This window comes from Ranitomeya imitator, chromosome 3, assembly GCF_032444005.1.
Source record: "Ranitomeya imitator isolate aRanImi1 chromosome 3, aRanImi1.pri, whole genome shotgun sequence".
Taxonomy (NCBI): domain Eukaryota; kingdom Metazoa; phylum Chordata; class Amphibia; order Anura; family Dendrobatidae; genus Ranitomeya; species Ranitomeya imitator.
The window spans coordinates 605,340,329-605,366,901 of record NC_091284.1 but is presented as its reverse complement, the minus strand read 5'-3'; positions in this window follow the sequence as shown (position 1 = coordinate 605,366,901).

Sequence of the window (26,573 nt, the reverse complement as noted above, 5' to 3'; positions counted from 1 at the left end):
TTGTTGGGGTATATAAATGAGTTTGGCGAGTGGTGGTGTGTGGTTAATATAGATTGCACAAAAAATTTACACAGATAATTTATTTTAGATGGAATACCAAAATTTTTCGGCTTTTTCCAGCCAAGCTGAGGATTCTGTAATAGGTATGTTGCAAGATTTATATACATGTATCTGTTAGCGGCCCATTCTAAGTAAGGATTGTTTTATTTATTATCTTTATATTGTTTATTCTTTCTTGTTTAAGATGAATTAATCAGGGTCCTCCCCGATAATCTAGATGAATTTACCAGGAACACCCCCGATGCTGTAGATGAATTTATCAGCAACTTCAGCGATGATTTTTTAAACGGCTTCAGCGTGCCTACTCTGGAGTGTGGCGCTGCTGTGGGGGCTTTGACTCAGGACATCATAGGTGCGTTGTGTGTCTGCGTGTATGTATGTGTGTGTGTGTATATAGCTTTTAAGTATTTATCTGGAGTGTGGCGCTGCTGTGGGGGCTTTGACTCAGGACATCATAGGTGCGTTGTGTGTCTGCGTGTATGTATGTGTGTGTGTGTATATAGCTTTTAAGTATTTAGACGTGTAAATATATATATTAATTCTTTACAGATGTCGACATGTTTCCAGAACCAATCACCACGGAACACAATCAGCCGCCTGTTGAGGAACTGATGTACCAGACCCCCACGCCGAGAAACAGCCCTGATTCTAGAGCCCCTAAAAAACAGCTCGGCCCGGGGTGCCGGAAAGGAAAAGGTGAGAATCGTATGAAAAGTTTTTGCACAACCGCTCTGAGAAAATCCACCACGCCTCTACTAAGGCCTATATCTTTATTTATAGCTTGTAAACTGAAGCCTAGAAGAATTTTCACAAAAGAGAATATACCGGAGCTAATGGAGAGCCTCGCCGAAGCTACAGAAGACGCCATGGCAATCATTCACCACACATCGCTATCCCGTAAGTGTATATTTTGGTATACATGCACAGTCTCTGTACAATCAATGATACATGTGCTTCACCATTGAGATCCAGGGCACACACATATCTGACACATGTATAATCTTTCCTACAGCTAAGCGCAGCGGCCTGCGACGGTCTCGCACATATCTGACACATGTATAATCTTTCCTACAGCTAAGCGCAAAGTCATGAGAAAAACACCTCCAGCACCTCTACAGCCGCTACAGATCACCGAGAATGGCGCAGCACCAGCGTGGCCGGCGATACAGACGGCTAATGGAGCTGTTAGAGCATATCCGCTATCACCGATCTGCGTGGTGCAGGACGCAGGAAACCCTGTACCGTCGGACCATTGTGAAATACCCCATTCAAGCACCGGACAGCCATCGACAATCCGTGTGAATGACCCCGCGCTACTATATCCAGAAGTGGTCGAGGCACCCTGAAAACATAAGCGAAAAACAAAACATGTTACAGAGCCACCAACCGCATCCTGTGCCGTGGGTGCAACAGCCACGATGACTCGTGAAGAGTATGATCGCGAGATTGATCAGCTCGCTGATGGTAAGCAACCATCCATAGAACCGCTCATTATACGTATGTCCCACACTATGCAACCGTCAGCGCCATGTGTAACGGGGCCTGCTAATGCCTCTGGGGACGGACCCTCAGGAACCTCTAATTTGGGTGACATATCTCATGTCTGTGTATCTAACTCTGTTAATGTTAAGAAACGGTCAAAGAGGTCGCGGCCGGCTGATGTTAAGGTGTGTAAAGAGCTTAAGGTGTGTAAAAAGCCAAGGATTCATGCAACAGCTACAGATCTGCAGCATGAATCCCGCAGCTGGGGCCCCGCTGAAATGCTTGTGTTTCAGGAACACTTCGTCCGCTACTTACGCTACAAACGCTGGGTCCCCAAAATAATGTTTTTTTGTGATACTTTTGAAAAATTATTATCAACACAAAGCCCAACACAGGCTAATAAGGCCGAACTATACACACTCCGGAGCCTTCTACTGGATGGCGAGATAACAACTACAGCGACCCCATTATGACTAGATATGGTCGGCTACGGCATGCATAAACCACCTAAACTAACACTACCCAGGTATAATAGGGCTAGAGTTATAAAGAGGGCTCTAAAATTGTTGGTCAGCGCTAGACGGGCGCTATGCTCTAGGAGGCGTCGTGGTGACATGTGTCCTGCAATGCCTCTACAGCCACCACAGACGTCGTCACAAGAGTCAGAACAGCACTCACATAGCCAAGGCCGCTCTGCAGATGCCGCACATGCATCTACACAAAATTCACAAGCCGCAGACGCTGACGCTGCTGGTAATGTGCGGCACCCCGATCATACAGTATTTTTGCAACACATCCATCATCATGAAAGAGCCCTCCGCAATTTCAATGGCCATATACATACAGATCATTTTAGATTTGTAAATTTGGAGCGTGTACGATCATTTGAAGAGGGCTTGAATATTGTTCATGAAGGCATTCAGGCATTACTGGATAGAATCATCAGGGACATTGAACCTGGCGACTTTGTACAGTTAAGGTTTGATGCCGGTGATACTTTAGACCCTATTTTCACTACAAAACAAACCCGTGAAGATTTTAATTCCGAATCTTTTTTAAATGCTGTTGCCCGCGCACTTCAAAGTAACAATGAATGCATAGCATCCAATTCGCTAAAGCTAGTCGTCACCATCATTAAAAACCGACGCGGTGGTGTAAAAAGGCGCTTGAAATCTATAGCGAGCAGTCAGATCATTAAACAAAAGAGACAATGGCTGTATGATTTTAACAATTACACGACAAATCTGTGTTTGGCTGCTAGTGTGTGCGCCCTGATGGACGACACGGATGTCACTGATGGTGTTTTACTGAGCCGCTCTAAAAACATACACGCAGCACTGGGCATCCAAGATGATCAATTAGTGAGTTTTAGCGACATCCCTGCATTTGAAAAATATTTGGGGGTCACCATTAAAGTACTGTACTATAGTCAGGGCGATTGGCGTTACTTTGAGAGCGGTAATACAGCTAATGGCAAAACCGTATTCATATTGTTCCATGATAATCACTACTACGGGATCAAAAATATGAAGGGTTTTATCGGCGCTAAGTACTTTTGTGAGCTCTGCAATTCAGTGTTTCACCACAAAAACAACCATTCCTGTCAGTATTTTTGTAAAGCCTGTCAGAGAGAGAATTGCGTAGAAAGCGGTGCCGACCAACAGCCCAGATGTCCTGTTTGCAGAGTTTATTGCCACTCGAGTGAGTGCTTAGATTATCACAAACAATTGGGATTAGGCGACCCAGCATTCTGCAGACTTAAAACATTTTGTAATAAATGCAACCTTTTTGTCCCCAGAAATAGCGAAACAGAGCATAAATGTAATGGTTTGCGCTGTCCTTTATGTCGCAGACATATAAATAAATTCGATGCCCATCTTTGTTACATGCGGAAGTATGTAGCACAGGATGAGTCAGATTGCTATATCTTTTATGATTTTGAATGTATGCAGGAGACAGGCACGCACATCCCGAATTACATTTGTGCTACAACGCTGTATGGCCACCCCTCCTGGGAGTTTGAGGGTGATACCTGTACACATGACTTTGTACAGTTCTTTACAAGCGGTAAATTTTCAGATCATACATTTATTGCCCACAATGGTGGAAGATACGACTCATACTTTATTGTTAAGGAACTGATTTCTGAAAAACTACAAGTACAGTTGATAACCCAAGGTGGCCGTCTCTTGTGTGTGTCGCTACCCGATTTGTCTATAAGGTTCATAGACTCTCTAAATTTTATCCCCATGAAACTCAGTAAATTACCACAGGCCATGGGCTTTTCAGGCGGTAAAGGACATTTTCCACACTTTTTCAATACCCGAGAAAACCAAAACTATGTAGGGCCCATACCTGATGTAAAATATTATGGGGTGGAGTACATGTCACCTGGTGAGAAGGTAGAGTTCCTGGAGTGGTATGAGACACAGGTAAATTCAACTTTTGACTTCAAGGCCGAGCTAAAATCTTATTGCAAACAAGATGTTGAAATTTTGAGACACACCTGCGAGATCTATAGAGAGCGTATTATGCAGATGACGCAGAAAAATGTGAAAAAATACTGTAAGCGTCAAAAGCAAAGGATTGTAGTGAGCAGATGTGTTGATCCTTTTCAGCTCATCACCCTGGCCTCGGTGTGTATGACAATGTACCGATTTAAATTTCTTCCAAAAAAGACAATCGCCATTTTACCTGGTGATAATTATCACAAGGCAAAAAAGCGCTACTCGACACCCGCTATACAGTGGCTCATGTATGTAGCCCACTCCGAGAACATCGACATACAGCACGCTTTGAGAGGCGGTGAAAAACAGGTCGGAAAGTATTTTCTAGATGGTTATGCCTATGTTAGCGGACAGCACATAGCCTTTGAATTTCAGGGGTGTTTTTACCACGGATGTCCCGTGTGCTATAATGAAAATGACACGAATAAGGTCACGAGTACGTCCTACGGCCAGTTATATTACACCTTTTTAGCTAAAAAGCGTTACTTACAGTGTTGCGGGTACACAGTAAGACTGATGTGGGAACATGAGTGGAATGAAATGGTTGAAAATGATTCTAACCTTCAAACATTTCTTCGCCAGATGGAATTCCCCGTTCCTTTAGACCCCCGTGATGCGCTTTATGGCGGGCGAACTAACGCCATTAAGCTCTATCACCATCTGGAAGAAGGGGAGACTTTACACTACTACGATTTCACCAGTCTGTACCCCTTTGTAAACAAAACTAAAACATACCCTGTAGGCCATCCAGACATCATCTACGACAATTTTGGATTCATTAAAAAATACTTTGGCATTGCTAGAGTCAAGGTCTACCCGCTGAGAGATTTATTTTTTCCAGTTCTACCAGTAAAACTCAACAAAAAATTAATGTTTCCCCTTTGCTACACATGCGCTGCAAATTCCCAGGCAAATATTTGTGCCCACAGTGATGAAGAACGGGCGCTGACAGGCACCTGGTGCACTATAGAGCTCGAGATGGCGATAGAAAAAGGATATCGGATCGCTCACATCTATGAAATATGGCATTTTCCTAAAACCACTGATGATCTGTTTGCGCCTTACATTAAATTACATCTTAGGGATAAGCAGGAAGCCTCTGGTTATCCTAGCTGGTGCACTGATGACGCCAAGAAATGGCAGTACATTGACTCTTTTCTTGAAAAAGAAGGTGTCCAATTACGGCCTGAAAATATAGCTGTCAATCCTGCTAAGCGACAGATCTCCAAGCTTTTCTTAAATTCTTTATGGGGAAAGTTTGCTCAGAGATCTAATCTATCATGTACCAGCATTGTTAGGGATCCAGATGAGCTTTTTAAGTATTTGTTCCTGCCTTACTATGACATTTCGATGTTACATTTCCTTGATGATGACACCGCAACCATTAACTGGAAATATGCAAAAGGCCACCACACACTCAACAAAAACACAAACATTTTTATAGCGTGTTTTACAACAGCGTATGCTCGGTTAGAGCTCTATTCGCTGCTGGACCGGCTGCAGGAGAGGTGCCTTTATCACGACACAGACTCAGTTATTTTTGTACAGAGAGATGGTGAGTGGCAACCGCCTTTAGGTGATTACCTGGGGGAGCTGACCAGTGAAATACCCGATGGTACACACATCACAGAATTTGTATCCGCGGGCCCCAAAACTTACGGCTACAAACTCAACACCGGTAAAACTGTCTTAAAAGTTAAGGGGATAACACTAAATGTTGGTAACTCTCAATCTATTAATTTCAACAGTCTGAAAGATCTAGTTCTGGACTACCCGCGCAATTCTGCCGCAGAAACTCAGAAACGTATTGTCGTACAGCAGGCGTCCATTGTGAGAAATAAAAAGTACTGGGATATTGAAACAAGGCCATTACGCAAAACACAAAAGTGCGTTTATACAAAGCGGCGACTATTAGACGATTTCACAACATTACCTTTTGGGTATTAGTCGAGTATTGTGATGGATACGCGTCTGCAACACCCGTTCTCGTGCATTCTAGCAGGCCCGTCTAATTCTGGAAAGAGCTATTTTGTAAAACAGCTGCTATATAATATTGAAGCTAATTTTTCTCAGAAACCTGATAATATTGTATGGTTTTATTCGTGTTGGCAAAAACTATATGATGAAATCTCTCGCTCTTTTCCCCACGCCAGATTTGTGGAGGGTCTGCCGAATACATTCGTAGATGACGAATTATTCCCACCGGAGAAGGTGAATTTGGCGATTGTTGATGATCTCATGGAGAGTGCTAGTGAGAATTGTGAGATAGAAAAAGCCTTTACCAAGTATGTGCACCACAGAAATCTCAGCATTTTCTACCTGGTGCAAAACATATTTTGTCAGGGCAAGAAAAGCCGTACGATAAATTTAAACACAAAGTACATGGTGCTTTTTAACAATCCCCGAGATAAATTACAAATTTTAACTCTAGCTCGTCAGATGTATCCCGGAAAAACACGTTTTTTCCTAGAAGCTTTTGAGGATGCCACGCGGGAGCCTTACGGGTATTTGCTTGTAGATTTGAGAGCTAATACTCCTGAGGATCTGCGTTTAAGGACTGGGTTGTTTCCACCCGCGTTGCCCGCTGTCTATGTTCAGAAGAAAAACACTTCTAAAAAGTGAATTTTACCCGGTATCAGACATTCTATGCTGTGGTCGTTGTGATGTAAAGATGTCTGAGAGGCTCCGGCGTAACTGGGCTCTCTTAAAAACCCTAGTGAAAGCAACCCCCGCTGTCAGAAAGTCTATTTTGCGCGATGCAAGCAATGATTTAATTACAGCCATAGGCGAGATTGCTTTAAATATCTTAAAAGGCAGGATTCCGCTGAAAGAGCGCCAAAAAGGTATATTAAAGAAGTGGCGTAAAGCTATAAGAACACTGAGCGACAGATCTCAGCCCATAAAGAAAAAGAAGCGACTACTAAAACAGACCGGCGGGTTTATCGGCCCTCTTTTAGCTTTTGCAATTCCAATAATAACAAGCCTGTTCGCCGGGAGATAATGGAGCATGCAGCGAAAATGTATCTAGTCCCCAAACAGGAGCTAGACAAACTAAGACCCGGTACTACAGATAACATACGCTACAGTGTTATTCGCCGCCTTGATGGTGAAATTAGCGACATTTTACAGCGTCGTGACATTCCCGATGATGTGAAAATTAAAATGTATAGCTCTGTGCTACAACGCTACTTGGTACATACGAGGCACAGCTCAAAAGAAGTAACGGCTTTAAATCTCGTTAGCCCTCCTGATCCTGGTCAGCAGCAATTGCCAAATACCGACTCTGATAAAAATCATGAGATCGCTGAAATTGTCAGCCATATAAACCAAAGATATAAAAAGAATGCTGAATTTTTACTAAACAGGCTGCTGCAGAATAAAAATGTCACAGCATGGAATAATAAAACTGAATTTATTTTCAAAGGATCCGTAATACCAGGGTCTAACTTACTGGATTTGGTACGTAGTACAACGCAGAGCCATGCTCTGAACAGTAGAAATTTACCGCCGGGTTGGGATTCATTTATGCAGGCTATGGCCGAGCTAAATATGCCGTCTACAGTTGTGGGTAACCCCGCTACTAGGAAGCTTTTAGATGAATTAAAAATTACCAACAGTGAGACACGCTCTGTATCTACACCGCTGAAGTTAGCGGCGGCACCCCGTGCAATTCAATCTTTACATTCCCCTTCATTAGGTACCACACGTGGAATTTTACTACCTAAAAAAAGGTCTCTACCGATGCTACAAACCATGTGGCTCACGATGTAAAGAATGTACTAGATAAACGCTGTACTCGTCTTGTAACGCTATATTAATTATTTTGTAAGAAGTGTAATTGTTCATTGTACTATTTAATGTTTTTTACTTTTTATATTCTGTAAGAATTTTTTATAGTATTGAAATGTCTTTGAGATGTTGCTTTATTGTGAGAAATAAATTTTTTTTACATTTTTACAATATCGTGTCTTTGGTTTTTTATTCGTATAAAACACACCGCTTCTTACTTGCGTGTGTTGTAACATTGGTGCATATTATATATATATATATATATATATATATATACAGAAATAAGTTGTCCAGTAACTTTTCTGTTTGTGTATATAAGGCAGCCACAAGGAGAAAATCTGCTACACTGTGAATAAACACAGCTTACAATTTACTGTTAATGTTCAGTAGAATTACAAATAAGTTTTCTAAGGAAGCGAATACAAAAAACAAATAGAACATCTACAGACACAAAAAAAAAAGAGAAAGCAAATATCAAACATTCTGCGTTATAAAAACCAGTGCCTGGGCACATGACCCGCAATAACCTTCAGGTACAATACATGTACAAACAGAAAAGCTGCCTCTTCTGCTTGTGAAAATAAACATTTATTGGGTACCAGCAATTGACCTAGGCTTTATAAACCTCTGAACCGCAGTTAACCTAAACATTTAGGTAATGTTCACCATTTAGTTAGTGTTCAGTAGAGAAACATTTTAGCAATAGGATATAAAATAAACAGCTGGGTGTGTTAATGATGTTGAATAACATGTGAAAACTCTGGCTGTAGTTTATAAGATGTAAAATGAGAATACTTTTCACATAACAGGATGTAGGATTGCATACAGAAACACCAGCCCTATTCACTATATGTGTACACTGTGAATAAAATATAAAAAGAAATACTGGTATAATAATCACTGTATCAAAATACTGTGATAACAATATCAAAATGCAATAAATTAAAGCATATCAAACGATATCAAAAGGGGAAATCAGCCAGCCTCAGGGACAGCTGGCTGACAGGAGGAGGGGAGGGGTTACACATTTTGATACACTTTGATAGGGGCGGGGCACCTGTCAGATTGAGTTTGACGGATCATGGCTATTATACACTACTGATATGGATAGTTCTAAGGAGGGTTGTAGGGTAGTCATCAGCTTTCAATCTCTACTAAACCAATGACTCTCTTTTGCGAGGGAAGTTGACAGTTTACCTTTCACATTTCTTGCTTGGGTGGAAGCCTGGGCAGAGCTGGGAGCAAGACTGAAGTTCCCTTGACTTCAGCTAGTGGATACTACTTGTCCCTGATGCTGGCTGTGGCCTTTTGGCTTGGAGGGACAGGGAACGTTTAGTGGGCTCTTTCCTGTAAGAGAGGATATAAAGAGACCAGCATCCAAGTGCACTTTCAAACAAAAAACTAATAGGTGCTGGCTGTGTTATACAGCTGCCACATGCCTGAACAGCAGCAAATGGAGATAGCTCCGATTGCTGCTATTTAACTGTTTAAATACTTAGCTATAAAAGCAAACAAACAATCAAAGGTTCAAGTCTCCCAGAGCTACAAAAAATATAGTGAAAATTAATTATTTAAAACATTTTTTTTAAAATTTAGAAGTTTAAATTACCTCTTTGTTACCAATCAGAAAATAAACAAAATGAAATAAACATAGTTAGTAGCACCGCTTAGTCTGCAAATTTTGATACTTTAAAGTATAAAATTATTTAAACCATATGTCAATGCTGTATAGAAAATAAATCAAAACAATCAAAATTGCTATTTTTTGATCACCACACCTTTCCCAAAAAATACAGTACAAAATGATCAATACATCATTTGTTCCCCCATAACAGGACAAATAAAAACTACATCTCTGTATGTGAAAAATGAGCTCTCACACAAAATAAAAAAATTATGCATCTTGGAAAAATTAGATAGAAACAAAAATTTGTTTTTTTACTAAGTTCAGTTCTTTTGCAAGCCACTGAAACAATAAAAAAAATATATATATAAGTTGGGTATCACTATAATCGTACTGACCTTAAGAATTAAAATTCCAAGTAATGTATGATGAATGCTGTAAAAAACAAAACAAAATAAAAGGAAAACAATGGTGGATAGTGAAACCCAAGCATTAATGCATGATTTTCACCATATCACCTCACATGGAATTTGTTTTTCCATGTTTAACCCCTTAGTGACAGAGCCAATTTGGTACTTAATGACCGAGCCAATTTTTGCAATTCTGACCACTGTCACTTTATGAGGTTATAACTCTGGAACGCTTCAACGGATCCCGCTGATTCTGAGATTGTTTTTTCGTGACATATTGTACTTCATGTTAGTGGTAACATTTCTTCGATATTACTTGCGATTATTTATGAAAAAAACGGAAATATGGCGAAAATTTTTAAAATTTTGCAATTTTCAAACTTTGTATTTTTATGCCCTTAAATCAGAGAGATATGTCACGAAAAATAGTTAATAAATAACATTTCCCACATGTCTACTTTACATCAGCACAATTTTGGAAACAAAATTTTTTTTTGTTAGGGAGTTATAAGGGTTAAAAGTTGACCAGCAATTTCTCATTTTTACAACACCATTTTATATTAGGGACCACATCACATTTGAAGTCATTTTGCGGGGTCTATATGATAGAAAATAATGAAGTGTGACACCATTCTAAAAACTACACCCCTCTAGGTTGTCAAAACCACATTCAAGAAGTTTATTAACCCTTTACGTGCTTCACAGGAACTGAAACAATGTGGAAGGAAAAAATGAACATTTAACTTTTTTTTGCAAACATCTTAATTCAGAACCATTTTTTTTATTTTCACAAGTGTAAAAACAGAAATGTAACCATAAATTTTGTTATGCAATTACTCCTGAATACGCCAATACCCCATATGTGGGGGTAAACCACTTTTTGGGCGCACCGCAGAACTTAGAAGTGAAGGAGCGCCGTTTGACTTTTTCAATGCAGAATTGGCTGGAATTGAGATCGGACACCATGTCACGTTTAGAGAGCCCCTGATGTGCCTAAACAGTGGAAACTCCCCACAAGTGACACCATTTTGGAAACTAGACCCCTTAAGGAACTTATCTAGATGTGTGGTGAGCACTTTGAACCCCCAAGTGCTTCACAGAAGTTTATAACGTAGAGCCATGAAAATAAAAAATCGCTTTTGTTTACACAAAAATGATCTTTTCGCCCACAAATTCTTATTTTCACAAGGGTAACAGGAGAAATTAGACCACAAAAGTTGTTGTGCGATTTCTCCTGAATACGTCGATACCCTATATATGGGGGTAAACCACTGTTTGGGCGCACCGCAGAGCTTGGAAGAGAAAGAGTGCCGTTTTACTTTTTCAATGTAGAATTGGCTGGAATTGAGATCGGACGCCATGTCGCGTTTGGAGAGCCCCTGATGTGCCTAAACAGTAGAAATCCCCCACAAGTGACCCCATTTTGGAAACTAGACCCCCCATGGAACTTATCTAGATGTGTGGTGAGAACCTTGAATGCCCAAGTGCTTCACAGAAGTTTAGAATGCGGAGCCGTGAAAATAAAAAATATTTTTTTTTTCCACAAAAAAGATTTTTTAGCCCCCAAGTTTTTATTTTCACAAGGGTAACAAGAGAAATTGGACCCCAAAAGTTGTTGTCCAATTTGTCCTGAGTATGCTGGTACCCCATATGTGGGGGTAAACCACTGTTTGGGCGCATGGCAGAGCTCGGAAGGGAAGGAGCGCCTTTTTGGAATGCAGACTTTGATAGAATGGTCTGCGGGTATTATGTTGCGATTGCAAAGCCCCTGATGTACCTAAACTGTAGTAACCCCCCACAAGTGACCCCATTTTGGAAACTAGACCCCCCATGGAACTTATCTAGATGTGTGGTGAGAACCTTGAATGCCCAAGTGCTTCACAGAAGTTTATAATGCAGAGCCGTGAAAATAAAAAATATTTTTTTTTCCACAAAAAAGATTTTTTAGCCCCCAAGTTTTTATTTTCACAAGGGTAACAAGAGAAATTGGACCCCAAAAGTTGTTGTCCAATTTGTCCTGAGTATGCTGGTACCCCATATGTGGGGGTAAACCACTGTTTGGGCGCACGGCAGAGCTCGGAAGGAAGGAGCGCCATTTTGGAATGCAGACTTTGATAGAATGGTCTGCGGGTATTATGTTGCGTTTGCAGAGCCCCTGATGTACCTAACCAGTAGAAACCCTCCACAAGTGACCCCATTTTGGAAACTAGACCCCCCCAAGGAACTTATCTAGATGTGTGGTGAGAACTTTGAATGCCCAAGTGCTTCACAGAAGTTTAGAATGCAGAGTCGTGAAAATAAAAAATATTTTTTTTTTCACAAAAAAGATATTGTAGCCCCCAAGTTTTTATTTTCACAAGGGTAACAAGAGAAATTGGACCCCAGAAGTTGTTGTCCAATTTATCCCGAGTACGCTGATGCCCCATATGTGGGGGTAACCCACTGTTTGGGCGCACGGCAGAGCTCAGAAGGGAGGGAGCACCATTTGACTTTTTGAGCGCAAAATTGGCTGTCGTGTTTGGAGACCCCCTGATGTACCTAAACAGTGGAAACCCCCCAATTCTAGCTCCAACCCTAACCCCAACACACCCCTAACCCTAATCCCAACCTGATCCATAATCCTAATCACTAACCCTAACGATAATCCCAACCCTTACCCCAAAACAACCCTAATGTCAACCCTAACCATAACCCTAATCAAAACCGTAAATCCAACACAACCCTAATCCTAATCTCAACCCTAACCTCAAACCTAACCCTAATCCCAATACACCCCTAATCACAACCCTAACCTTAACCCTAATCCCAAACCTAACCCTAATCCCAAGCGTAACCCTAATGCCAACCCTAACCCTAATACCAACCCTAATCCAAACCCTAACCCTAATCCCAGCTCTAACCCTAACTTTAGCCCCAACCCTAGCCCTAACTTTAGCCCCAACCCTAACCCTAGCCCTAAGGCTACTTTCACACTTGCGTCGTTTGGCATCCGTCGTAATCCGTCGTTTTGGACAAGAAACGGATCCTGCAAATGTGCCCGCAGGATGCGTTTTTTGCCCATAGACTTGTATTGCCGACGGATCGTGACGGATGGCCACACATCGCGTCCGTCGTGCACTGGATCATTTGTGTTTTGGCGGACCGTCGGCACAAAAAAATGTTCAATGAAACGTTTTTTGTACGTCGCATCCGCCATTTCTGACCGCGCATGCGTGGCCGTAACTCCGCCCCCTCCTCCCCAGGACATAGATTGGGCAGCAGATGCGTTGAAAAACTACAGCTGCTGCCCACGTTGTGCACAATTTTCACAACGTGTGTCGGTATGTCGGGCCGACGCATTGCGACAGCCCCGTACCGACGTAAGTGTGAAAGAAGCCTAACCCTAAATTTAGCCCCAACCCTAACCCTAAATTTAGCCCCAACCCTAACCCTAAATTTAGCCCTAACCCTAGCCCTAACCCTAACCCTAGCCCTAACCCTAGCCCTAACCCTAACCCTACCCCTAACCCTACCCCTACCCCTAACTCTACCCTTACCCCTACCCCTAACCCTACCCCTACCCCTAACCCTACCCCTACCCTTAACCCTACCCCTAACCCTAACCCTACCCCTAACCCTACCCCTACCCCTAAATCTACCCTTACCCCTACCCCTAACCCTACCCCTACCCCTAACCCTACCCCTACCCTTAACCCTACCCCTAACCCTAACCCTACCCCTAACCCTACCCCTACCCCTAACTCTACCCTTACCCCTACCCCTAACCCTACCCCTACCCCTAACCCTACCCCTACCCTTAACCCTACCCCTAACCCTAACCCTACCCCTAACCCTACCCCTAACCCTAACCCTACCCCTAACCCTACCCCTAACCCTAACCCTAATTTTAGCCCCAACTGCTGTTCTCCTGCCGGCCGGCAGATGGAGACAGATGGCGGGCGCACTGCGCATGCGCCCGCCATTTTCTTCTGCCGGCGGCCAGGAGGAGCAGCAAGAGGATCCAGGGACACAGGTGAGTATTGTAGGGTCCCCGAATCCCCCTATTTCTCTGTCCTCTGATGTGCGATCACATCAGAGGACAGAGAATTACACTTTACTTTTTTTTTTGCGGTCGCCGGTAAACAGTTAATTACCGGCGATCGCAAAACAGGGGTCGGTAGAACCGACCCCGATCATGCTCTTTGGGGTCTCTGCTACCCCCAGCAGCCGAGACCCCAAAAATTCACGCGGGGCCGGCCGGCGGGCGCACTGCGCATGCGCCCGCCATTTTTAAGAAGGCGGCGCCCACCGGGAGCCACGAGGCGCATCGGGGGAGCTAGGTGAGTATTGGGGGGCCACCTGGGACCCCTTTTCTCTGTCCTCCGATGTGTGAACACATCGGAGGACAGAGAAATTAAAAAGAGATCGCGTTTTTTTTTTTTTTTTTGCGATCGCCGGTAAACGGTTAATTACTGGCGATCGCAAATGCGGGGTGGGTTAAAAACCCCCCGAATCATGTTCTCTGGGGTCTCGGCTACCCCCGGCAGCCGAGACCCTGGAGAAAATCGGCCTCAGGGGGGCGCTATTCACTTTTTCCACAGCGCCGTTAATTAACGACGCTGTGGTTTAAGTACCCTTAGCGGCCGCCGTTAAAAGGCGTATCGGCGGTCGCTAAGGGGTTAAGTACATTATGTGGGAAAATGCAAGGTGTTATTTAAAATGACAACTTGTCCCTCAAAAAACAAGCTGTGTTAACAAAACAATAGAAAAGTTATGGTTCTTGGAAGAAAAAAATGAAAAATTGCTGCATCATGAAGTGGTTAATACTGTACATATAGCTCTCAATCATACCCGTAGGGCTAAATAGTTTATACCTGTTGATATTGATACATAATAAACCTGCCTTCTAACTTCCAGGGACTTTTTCTTATTTGTTTTCTGTTCTAATTTTCTTTTTTATTATTGAATCAGATTCTTAACCCCTTAGTGACAGAGCCAATTTGGTACTTAATGACCGAGCCAATTTTTGCAATTCTGACCACTGTCACTTTATGAGGTTATAACTCTGGAACTCTTCAACGGATCCCGCTGATTCTGAGATTGTTTTTTCGTGACATATTGTACTTCATGTTAGTGGTAACATTTCTTCGATATTACTTGCGATTATTTATGAAAAAAACGGAAATATGGCGAAAATTTTTAAAATTTTGCAATTTTCAAACTTTGTATTTTTATGCCCTTAAATCAGAGAGATATGTCACGAAAAATAGTTAATAAATAACATTTCCCACATGTCTACTTTACATCAGCACAATTTTGGAACCAAAATTTTTTTTTGTTAGGGAGTTATAAGGGTTAAAAGTTGACCAGCAATTTCTCATTTTTACAACACCATTTTTTTTTAGGGACCACATCACATTTGAAGTCATTTTGAGGGGTCTATATGATAGAAAATAATGAAGTGTGACACCATTCTAAAAACTACACCCCTCAAGGTTCTCAAAACCACATTCAAGAAGTTTATTAACCCTTTACGTGCTTCACAGGAACTGAAACAATGTGGAAGGAAAAAATGAACATTTAACTTTTTTTTGCAAACATCTTAATTCAGAACCATTTTTTTTATTTTCACAAGTGTAAAAACAGAAATGTAACCATAAATTTTGTTATGCAATTTCTCCTGAATACGCCAATACCCCATATGTGGGGGTAAACCACTGTTAGGGCGCACCGCAGAACTTAGAAGTGAAGGAGCGCCGTTTGACTTTTTCAATGCAGAATTGGCTGGAATTGAGATCGGACGCCATGTCACGTTTAGAGAGCCCCTGATGTGCCTAAACAGTGGAAACCCCCCACAAGTGACACCATTTTGGAAACTAGACCCCTTAAGGAACTTATCTAGATGTGTGGCGAGCACTTTGAACCCCCAAGTGCTTCACAGAAGTTTATAACGTAGAGCCGTGAAAATAAAAAAATCGCTTTTGTTTACACAAAAATGATCTTTTTGCCCACAAATTCTTATTTTCACAAGGGTAACAGGAGAAATTAGACCACAAAAGTTGTTGTGCGATTTCTCCTGAATACGTCGATACCCCATATGTGAGGGTAAACCACTGTTTGGGCGCACCGCAGAGCTTGGAAGTGAAGGAGCGCCGTTTTACTTTTTCAATGTAGAATTGGCTGGAATTGAGATTGGACGCCATGTCGCGTTTGGAGAGCCCCTGATGTGCCTAAACAGTGGAAACCCCCCACAAGTGACACCATTTTGGAAACTAGACCCCTTAAGGAACTTATCTAGATGTGTGGCGAGCACTTTGAACCCCCATGTGCTTCACAGAAGTTTATAACGTAGAGCCGTGAAAAAAAAAAATCGCATTTTTTCTACAAAAATGATCTTTTTGCCCACAAATTTTTATTTTCACAAGGGTAACAGGAGAAATTAGACCACAAAAGTTGTTGTGCAATTTCTCCTGAGTACGCTGATACCCAATATGTGGGGGTAAACCACTGTTAGGGCGCACCGCAGAGCTTGGAAGAGAAGGAGTGCCGTTTTACTTTTTCAATGTAGAATTGGCTGGAATTGAGATCGGACGCCATGTCGCGTTTGGAGAGCCCCTGATGTGCCTAAACAGTAGAAATCCCCCACAAGTGACCCCATTTTGGAAACTAGACCCCCCATGGAACTTATCTAGATGTGTGGTGAGAACCTTGAATGCCCAAGTGCTTCACAGAAGTTTATAATGCAGAGCCGTGAAAATAAAAAATATTTTTTTTTCCACAAAAAAGATATTGTAGCCCCCAAGTTTTTATTTTTACAAGGGTAACAAGAGAAATTGGACCCCAAAAGTTGTTGTCCAATTTGTCTTGAGTATGCTGGTACCCCATATGTGGGGGTAAACCACTGTTTGGGCGCACGGCAGAGCTCGGAAGGAAGGAGCGCAGTTTTGGAATGCAGACTTTGATAGAATGGTCTGCGGGTATTATGTTGCATTTGCAGAGCCCCTGATGTACCTAACCAGTAGAAACCCTCCACAAGTGACCCCATTTTGGAAACTAGACCCCCCAAGGAACTTATCTAGATGTGTGGTGAGAACTTTGAATGCCCAAGTGCTTCACAGAAGTTTAGAATGCAGAGTCGTGAAAATAAAAAATATTTTTTTTTTCACAAAAAAGATTTTGTAGCCCCCAAGTTTTTATTTTCACAAGGGTAACAGGAGAAATTGGACTGCAATAGTTGTTGTCCAATTGATCCCGAGTACGCTGATGTGCCATATGTGGGGGTAAACCACTGTTTGGGCGCACGGCAGAGCTCGGAAGGGAAGGAGCGCCTTTTTGGAATGCAGACTTTGATAGAATGGTCTGTGGGCATTATGTTGCGATTGCAGAGCCCCTGATATACCTAAACTGTAGTAACCCCCCACAAGTGACCCCATTTTGGAAACTAGACCCCCCAAGGAACTTATCTAGATGTGTGGTGAGAACTTTGAATGCCCAAGTGCTTCACAGAAGTTTAGAATGCAGAGTCGTGAAAATAAAAAATATTTTTTTTTTTCACAAAAAAGATTTTGTAGCCCCCAAGTTTTTATTTTCACAAGGGTAACAAGAGAAATTGGACCCCAGAAGTTGTTGTCCAATTTATCCCGAGTACGCTGATGCCCCATATGTGGGGGTAACCCACTGTTTGGGCGCACGGCAGAGCTCAGAAGGGAGGGAGCACCATTTGACTTTTTGAGCGCAAAATTGGCTGTCGTGTTTGGAGACCCCCTGATGTACCTAAACAGTGGAAACCCCCCAATTCTAGCTCCAACCCCTAACCCTAATCCCAACCTGATCCATAATCCTAATCACTAACCCTAACCATAATCACAACCCTTACCCCAAAACAACCCTAATGTCAACCCTAACCATAACCCTAATCAAAACCCTAAATCCAACACACCCCTAATCCTAATCTCAACCCTAACCTCAAACCTAACCCTAATCCCAATACACCCCTAATCACAACCCTAACCTTAACCCTAATCCCAAACCTAACCCTAATCCCAAGCGTAACCCTAATGCCAACCCTAACCCTAATACCAACCCTAATCCAAACCCTAAACCTAATCCCAGCTCTAACCCTAACTTTAGCCCCAACCCTAGCCCTAACTTTAGCCCCAACCCTAACCCTAGCCCTAAGGCTACTTTCACACTTGCGTTGTTTGGCATTCCGTCGCAATCCGTCGTTTTGGACAAGAAACGGATCCTGCAAATGTGCCCGCAGGATGCGTTTTTTGCCCATAGTATTGCCGACGGATCGTGACGGATGGCCACACGTCGCGTCCGTCGTGCACTGGATCAGTTGTGTTTTGGCGGAGCGTCGGCACAAAAAAACGTTCAATGAAACGTTTTTTTGTACGTCGCATCCGCCATTTCTGACCGCGCATGCGTGGCCGTAACTCCGCCCCCTCCTCCCCAGGACATAGATTGGGCAGCGGATGCGTTGAAAAACTACAGCTGCTGCCCACGTTGTGCACAATTTTCACAACGTGCGTCGGTATGTCGGGCCGACGCATTGCGACGGCCCCGTACCGACGTAAGTGTGAAAGAAGCCTAACCCTAAATTTAGCCCCAACCCTAACCCTAAATTTAGCCCCAACCCTAACCCTAAATTTAGCCCCAACCCTACCCCTAACCTAACCCTACCCCTAACCTAACCCTACCCCTAACCTAACCCTAGCTGTAACCCTACCCCTAACCTAACCCTACCCCTAACCTAACCCTAGCCGTAACCCTACCCCTAACCTAACCCTAGCCCTAACCCTACCCCTACCCTAACCCTACCCCTAACCCTAACCCTACCCCTACCCCTACCCCTAACCTAACCCTAACCCTACCCTACCCCTAACCCTACCCCTAACCCTACCCCTAACCCTAACCCTAACCCTACCCCTAACCCTACCCCTAACCCTACCCCTAACCCTAACCCTAACCCTAACCCTACCCTACCCCTAACCCTACCCCTAACCCTAACCCTAACCCTACCCCTAACCCTAACCCTAACCCTAATTTTAGCCCTAACCGCTGTTCTCCTGCCGGCCGGCAGATGGAGACAGATGGCGGGCGCACTGGGCATGCGTCCGCCATGTTCTTCTGCCGGCGGCCAGGAGGAGCAGCAAGAGGATCCAGGGACCTAGGTGAGTATGCTAGGGTCCCCGAATCCCCCTATTTCTCTGTCCTCTGATGTGCGATCACATCAGAGGACAGAGAATTACACTTTACTTTTTTTTTTTTTTTTGCGGTCGCCGGTAAACAGTTAATTACCGGCGATCGCAAAACAGGGGTCGCTAAAACCGACCCCCGATCATGCTCTTTGGGGTCTCGGCTACCCCAGGCAGCCGAGACCCCAAAGATTCTCCCGGTGCCGGCCGGCGGGCGCACTGCGCATGCGCCCGCCATTTTGAAGATGGCGGCGCCCACCGGGAGACACGAGGAGCATCGGGGGAGCTAGGTGAGTATTGGGGGGCCACCTGGGACCCCTTTTCTCTGTCCTCTGATGTGCGATCACATCGGAGGACAGAGAAATTAAAAAGAGATCGCTTTTTTTTTTTTTTTTTTTTTTTTTTTGCGATCGCCGGTAAACGGTTAATTACCGGCGATCGCAAATGCGGGGAGGGTTAAAAAACCCCCGAATCATGTTCTCTGGGGTCTCGGCCACCCTCGGCAGCCGAGACCCCGGAGAAAATCGGCCTGTGGGGGGCGCTATACACTTTTTCCACAGCGCCGTTAATTAACGGCGCTGTGGTTTAAGTACCCTTAGCGGCCGCCGTTAAAAGGCGTATCGGCGGTCGCTAAGGGGTTAAGTAATTCAGGACCACCTATAGACTATAAACATCCGAGCAGTCCACATTCTAGTATGCAATAACGTTCTAAATGGTCATTGAATAATAGAGTTGCAGCACAAAATGTGGTTGCAATAAGGCAGCTGACAGACACAGCTAGACTCCCTGCAGAGAATGAAGACATGATTTTCTATCATGCCCACACCTTAATTGCTGTAAACACAATGCTAAACAAGTGCTGTGAATACAGATTAAGAAGCGCTGACTATGCTTCCTTCTCTGAGACTGATTTTCTCCTGTAACTGGGCCTAATATACAAACCCAAGTTACAGAGGAAAACAGCAATTGTATTAATGTGTTAAAATGCCACCAAACCATTTTATAAGACCTTATCGTAGCATTTGAAATCATCTATTCTGCGGGCAGAGCTGTGCAGTTCTGTAACTGAGCACCTCTGACTGCAGCCCCCGCTGCTGATTTCAGCAACAGCAAGGTGTCAAACCCCTACTGATCAGACATTAATTACGGTACCTCTCGTTATCAATGTCATAATAGTGCAGAAACTATTTAAGTTAACTGTGCTCATCAAACAGCTGCTCCAGGGCAAAATGTATAAATGTTCATAGGGGGTTCCAAATCAGAGCTGGTACACGAAGCTACGCTAAGCTAAACATTTCTGGCTTTCATTTTATAAACTGGTAGTGTCACGAGGATACTGCGACAGACACATACACCTGTGGTAGTTAGAGCAGCTTAACCATCCTATTAGCAGTACTGGTTTTCTTTGCTCTGGTGTTGCAAGGTTTAAACTGCTTATTTGGACTCCTGAAGTTCTCTGTTGTGGGTGGTATCAGCTGTTTTGAGTTTGTTACTCCCAGCAGGTGTAAGACTCTCCTCCTTGCTTCAAACCTTGCCAGTGATTGTTTTTTCTGCCTAGTTTGGTGTTAGAGGAGTAGTTAGTGTTTGGAGTAGGCGCTTGGAGAAATGTTATGGAGTTTGCTGCCTGCTTCGAGTTGAATTGAGTGTTTTCTTTTATCCCTTGTCTGTCTGGTTGGTGTAATACCATACACTTTGGCCTTACACCTACTTGGGTAGGTGAGGAAGCAAATAAGGGCTTAAATATTAACATAGCAATTTATGTGACCGCAGCATCCCCACCTTCTAGGTTAATCTGTAGGACAGGGATAGATTAAGGCACCCCCTAGTTCGAGGGATAAGATAAGTGCCCATATTCACTATTCACTGCATCACAGGTAGTCATTATAAGATACTAGATTTGAGCAAAAAAATTAGAAATACACTGGTCTCATAGCTAAGCTGGTAGTCCATGGCTGTCTGACTAGAGTCCTGCAAACCTCCCCCCTCCTGTCAATATGCCTAGGGCTTCTCCTGGTTAGTAGAGGTGTTGGGTGTTCCGGCAGGAAGGGGAAGGCTCATAAGGCTTTTCTCTGGGAGTTTGAAAAGGACTTTGTAAATCTTTTTAGTCAACTAGATGAGCTACAATTATCCGTTACAATTCAATTATACATGTTATACATTTAGGACATTCACTTTTTGTTAAATGATCCTCTGATGATCAGCAGATCATGGCCATCTGTTAATATAATAGCATCCAGGATGCTGTTAGTTCAAGTTAATATTTGGGATTCATGACCATAACATTGGGCCCAATATGTGCCTGTATTGTGCTTATACAGCTTAATAAGGAACGATCCTAAAAGTTGTAGTGTGTCTTAGATACCCTTTAATGACTAGGGGTGTATTGGGTTTTGAGACTCAAAGCAAATTGTCATCTTTTGGAATGACTTCTAAAGATGTACTGTATCTTTTTTTAGATCAAGTTCATTCATTACAAAAGAGTCGCATGCAGAAGATCTGCATGAAAATATGCATTTACTGTATTACATTGTGTTGCTGAGACATCATCCTACCCATTGAATCCTGTGAAATTCAGTTTGAACATTTACTGAAAGAATATGTTGTGGATTTCAAATCTGCACCACCTGTCCTCTACCATGCTGAATATTTTTCAAAGCACGTGAATGAGATTTGTTGAAATCTTCCACACTTTGCTGCTAATATTATGCACTACCTTTACGTACCCTCAATTTTTTCTTTACAGAACTCTGAGGTCTTTCTCACTATTTATTATAGTTGATATCTTATTTTGTATATCTTATTTAAAGATTTAAAGAACATTGCCAGAGACAAGATTTTTTTACATTCTGTTAAAAGCAGTTTGTTCATTCACATCAAAGCTAAGTAAAACAGAGAAAAATTAATGTTTAGGGACACCAATTTACAGCACACTTAAAGGGCAGTGTAGGGAGACTGTAAATCACACCCCATGAGGTGCAAGAAGAAGATTCAAGGAAGGACTTGTCTAGAAAGAGACACCCCGCCAGACTATTCTTGTTGTGAATTCAGCTTTTAGGCTCCCTCCGGTGGTTGTAGAGGGTAATGCAGTTGTGCCTGGACTGCAGGATTGGACAGGTGTGTCTACTAATTGCGAGACTGACTGGGGTATATAGCTTTGCAGGACTCTTTAGTCCCTGCCAGTTGTCCATTGTTTTTGGAGGATTCACATCCCTTCTGGTCTCTCCTGTTTGCTGTGCTTTTCTTCAAAGTTAAGTCCTGGCTTTGTTTTTGCTGTCCACCTGCTGTGGACCTTATAGTTCTGTGCATTTTCATATTTTGTCTTGTCCAGCTTTGTCTGTGAAGTATTTTTTGCAGCCTTGCTGAGTCTCTGGAGATGCAGATATACCCTCCATGTCTTTAGTCAGATGTGGTGTTTTGTATTTTCTGTGGTGGATATTTTCTAGAGTTTTAATACTGACCGCATACTACTCTGTTCTATTCTTTCTATTTAGCTAGTATGGCCTCCTATGCTAAATCCTGATTTCATGTCTGTGTATGTTTTTTCCCTCTCCTCTCACAGTTAATATTTGTGGGGGGCTGTCTGTCCTTTGGGGATTTTCTCTGAGGCAAGATAGGTTTCCTGTTTCTGTCTTTAGGGTTAGTTAGTTTCTTAGGCTGTGTCGAAGGGTCTAGGGAGAGTTAGGTACCCCCCACGGCTACTTCTAGTTGCGCTGCTAAGTTCAGGGTTTGCGGTCAGTACAGGGGCCACCTTCTCCAGAGTACGTCTCATGCTGCTCCAAGGCCACCAGATCATAACAATTCTATACTATAAATCTACACCCATATTATAGCGCTATATGATTCACAGTTTGCCTGCAATATGACCACAAGTTGCAAATTAATTTGAGTACTTTCTCCTGGGGTCTGAGGGGTAACATCTCTCTTTGTGGAGTATAACATGCCTGGCATGCCTGTGTAAGAAGATTTACAGGCCATGATGTACACCTGTGCAAAATTAAATATGCAAATTGCATATTCAGAGAGGAAGAGGACTTGAACTCTAGTGTCACCTAATGTAAGTAGTGATCCTACAAGTCACTATTGACCCATTAAACAACCTGGCCTTATAGTTTAGTATAGAAGCCAAACCAGAATCTTAATTTGCAGACACGTGTTTCAGGGTACTGCCCCTCAGTGCAAAGCATGAGATCTGATTTGGCTGTATGAGAGGCCTCTGACTGGGGACTTTTGTCCTAACTCATATTTAAGGCTCGTTAAAAGGTCAATATTTACCTTTCAGGTTGCTTCTTCCAATGGGTGGCACTAAAGTTCAAGTACTCTTCCTCTCTAAAGAGGCAATTTGCATATTCAGTTTCCCAGAGGAGCATTGGATGGCCAATAAGTCTCCTTACATTTGCATGCGAGGCATATCACTTTCCAAAAGGAGAGACATTGCCCCTTAGAACCCAGTCAGAAGCCTCTCATACAGCCAAGTCAAATCTTATGCTTTATACAGAGAAGGGGCAACAACCTGTAACATGTGTCTGCAAATTGAGATTAAAGGGTGGACTGTTTAAAGGGTTGAGATTGACTTTTAGGATTGCTAATTTCAAGAGGAGGCAATTAGTAAAAATGAATTCCCACTCTCACAGTAGATGGTTCGGCTTTTAGTTTGGCTGCCTAATTCTCCTGATGCCACTATAGGAGTGGTCAGTGCTAAGAAAGGGGACATGTAAATAAACAGGCTAATGCCAAGAGGACTGTGCCAGAAAAAAGTTCAATGGCTTGCACATAATTCCTAAGGCTTTTTGCAAATAGGATTACTGAATCAGACGTCTAAATTTCTGCAGAAACTGAACCAAAATGTGTTTTTATCATTGTTCATAAATGTATTTTTTTCAGTATTTTTCAATGTACATATCAAATAATGTGAGACAGCTCTGTAACTACTTCCATATCCAACTAGATAGTAGATACCCTACTTGTCATTTTCACTTTCCATATTTGCTTTGTCTATATTTTAATGTGAAGGGAAAAAAACAAACAATGATTTGCCTATAGGTTGTAAGTGATAAAAACATGATCCCCTGCAGAAGTGGAGAGACTACTGTCATCCCTGACATCGCTAATGTGATTACCAACTGTATTTAATAAAACATAAAATTAAATAAAAACAAGAAAATTTTCAAAAGGTAAAAAACACATTTGTTTTAACTAAAATAATTGAATTTAATGTATAATTTTTAATTTACTTTAAAATTAGCAGATTTAGGCTTGAGTAAAAACTGCTGCCCATTGTGACAGACTGTAAACAACCACATGGAATCATTGAGTCATGACAAGGCAGATGCTTGGCATATTGCGAGTCTATTAAATGGCACTTGGTGGTGTATTGTATCAGACATCACTGGCAGATCTATGAAAAGTCACCTACATCCACTGTAATTGTATCACAATGTAGAAAACACCACTGATATACCCTGTGTAGGAATTATGAAAGAATGTTCGGAGGCTATCCTAATGGAAGCGCTATTTATAAGCTTTCAAAATATTTTCCTTGCACTGAATTTCCAGGTGGTATTTCACGCTGTGCTGTTCCAAAATACATTATGTGCCATGAAAGTGGCAATATACAGCAGAGAATATATCCAGCACAGCTGTACAATGATGTTTTAGAAGGGAAAAAGTACAACTAATAACATATTGTATACTACAACTTTGGTCAAGGACTATCTGGAACTTTTCTATTGCTGGGCATTCAGATAAATTTCTGTTACAGTACTATTTCATTTGTACCCTGGAAAACCTGAGCATAAGTCACAAAGGGGCATAGTTATTAATCAGAAGAAGAAAAAAATGAGGGTCCAAAAACTGTTGAAGGTAGCGTGCTATAAAATCCCCAAAACTGTTGAAGGTGGCATGGGACAATATTTTGCATGTGATCATGCAGATTCTTGTCATGTCACTGCATTGGTACTGGTTTTGGGTATTCTCAAGCTGCTTCTTCAGGAGTGCACCGATGGTCCCTGTCTTCCTGCTTTGCCCGTACGCTCTTGAAGATTGACAGTTCAGACAAGTAGCATGGTCATGCCGCTGGTCTGAACTGAGCTCTCTCCCAATTTGCTAGCAGGGGTAGCTTTGCCCTACGACTAATTATCATTTCTCTGTCACTATATAATGTACACAGAAAGCTGGGAGCTTGACTACACCAATAATAATGGCCAAATCCTCAACACCAGCTGAAATGCAGCCTCAAACTTGCAGGGACCCGCCACCATGATTCACAGATATCTGCAGACGAGAAAAAAGAGAAAAAAGAAATGAACCAAAAAAGGTCTGCACAACCACAAAATGTACAAAATATATAACACGGCATTTTATTAGACACCACATAAAGAACATATAAAAACACTTAAAATACAACGATGTGTAGAACACCCCTATACAACAAGATGAACCTGCAGCAATATAATGAGAAAAGCACCGAAGGCTATAGTAAACACACATATCATGTACTGATGAATCAATAGACGTCCCAAGCACTAAGGCAATAAACAAGGTACATGGTAAATGCAAATGACATAAGGACCCCCAAAGAAGATAACCCTGATACCAAATAGATCATAATAAACCTGTAGTTGAATACATCTTACATAGTTCCAAAGGGTACGTATATATGCCTAGAGTCGATAACACATAGGTCACAAAACCCAGCTAACAAGCTATACTATGCATGGCGTGTAGCCTGAAGTGGAGGAATCAGGGCACCCCTAAAGGATAGTGAGGACGGTATAATCCAGTCAAGATACTCAACTAGATCCAAGATATGGTAGAGGAGGGCCCATAGATCAGAAGGCTAAGGTGCTGCTGCAGGTGCGTATGTCATGAATGACCAGCAATAGTCCTGGAAGGGGTGTGGGAAGAAAGCCCCACGCGTATCGCCGCCGCAGCGGCTTCGTCAGGGGACGCATAGTATAGACATCGTTGTATTTTAAGTGTTTTTATATGTTCTTTATGTGGTGTCTAATAAAATGCCGTGTTATATATTTTGTACATTCTGTGGTTGTGCAGACCTTTTTTGGTTCATTTCTTTTTTCTCTTTTTTCTGGTTATAAATATCAGTGAACTAGGTTATGCACCCACCCTTGATTTGAGATACAGCTAGAGTGCACCCTTTATCTATATATTGTGAGATATCTGCAGACGCTCATTATTGTACTGCACTTCATCCCTTAACTGACTTCTGTTACTTCCAAATACTTTACATTTTGACTCATCAGTCCAGAGTACCTATTACAAATTTTCAGCACCCCATTCCTATATTTTTGTACAAAGTTTAGTCACTTGGCCTTGTTGCTATGTACAATGTATGGCTTTTTAGCCACATTTCTTCTATGTTGTCTACTTCTACCCAAACAGTAGATGGGTTTAGCTGGGTCTCACTGGTTACTGCCAGTTCTGAAGTGATGACACTACTGGGCATCTTCCAGTTTTGAAACGGAAATAACCATGATGTGTCTTTCATGTGCTGCACTAAGTTTCC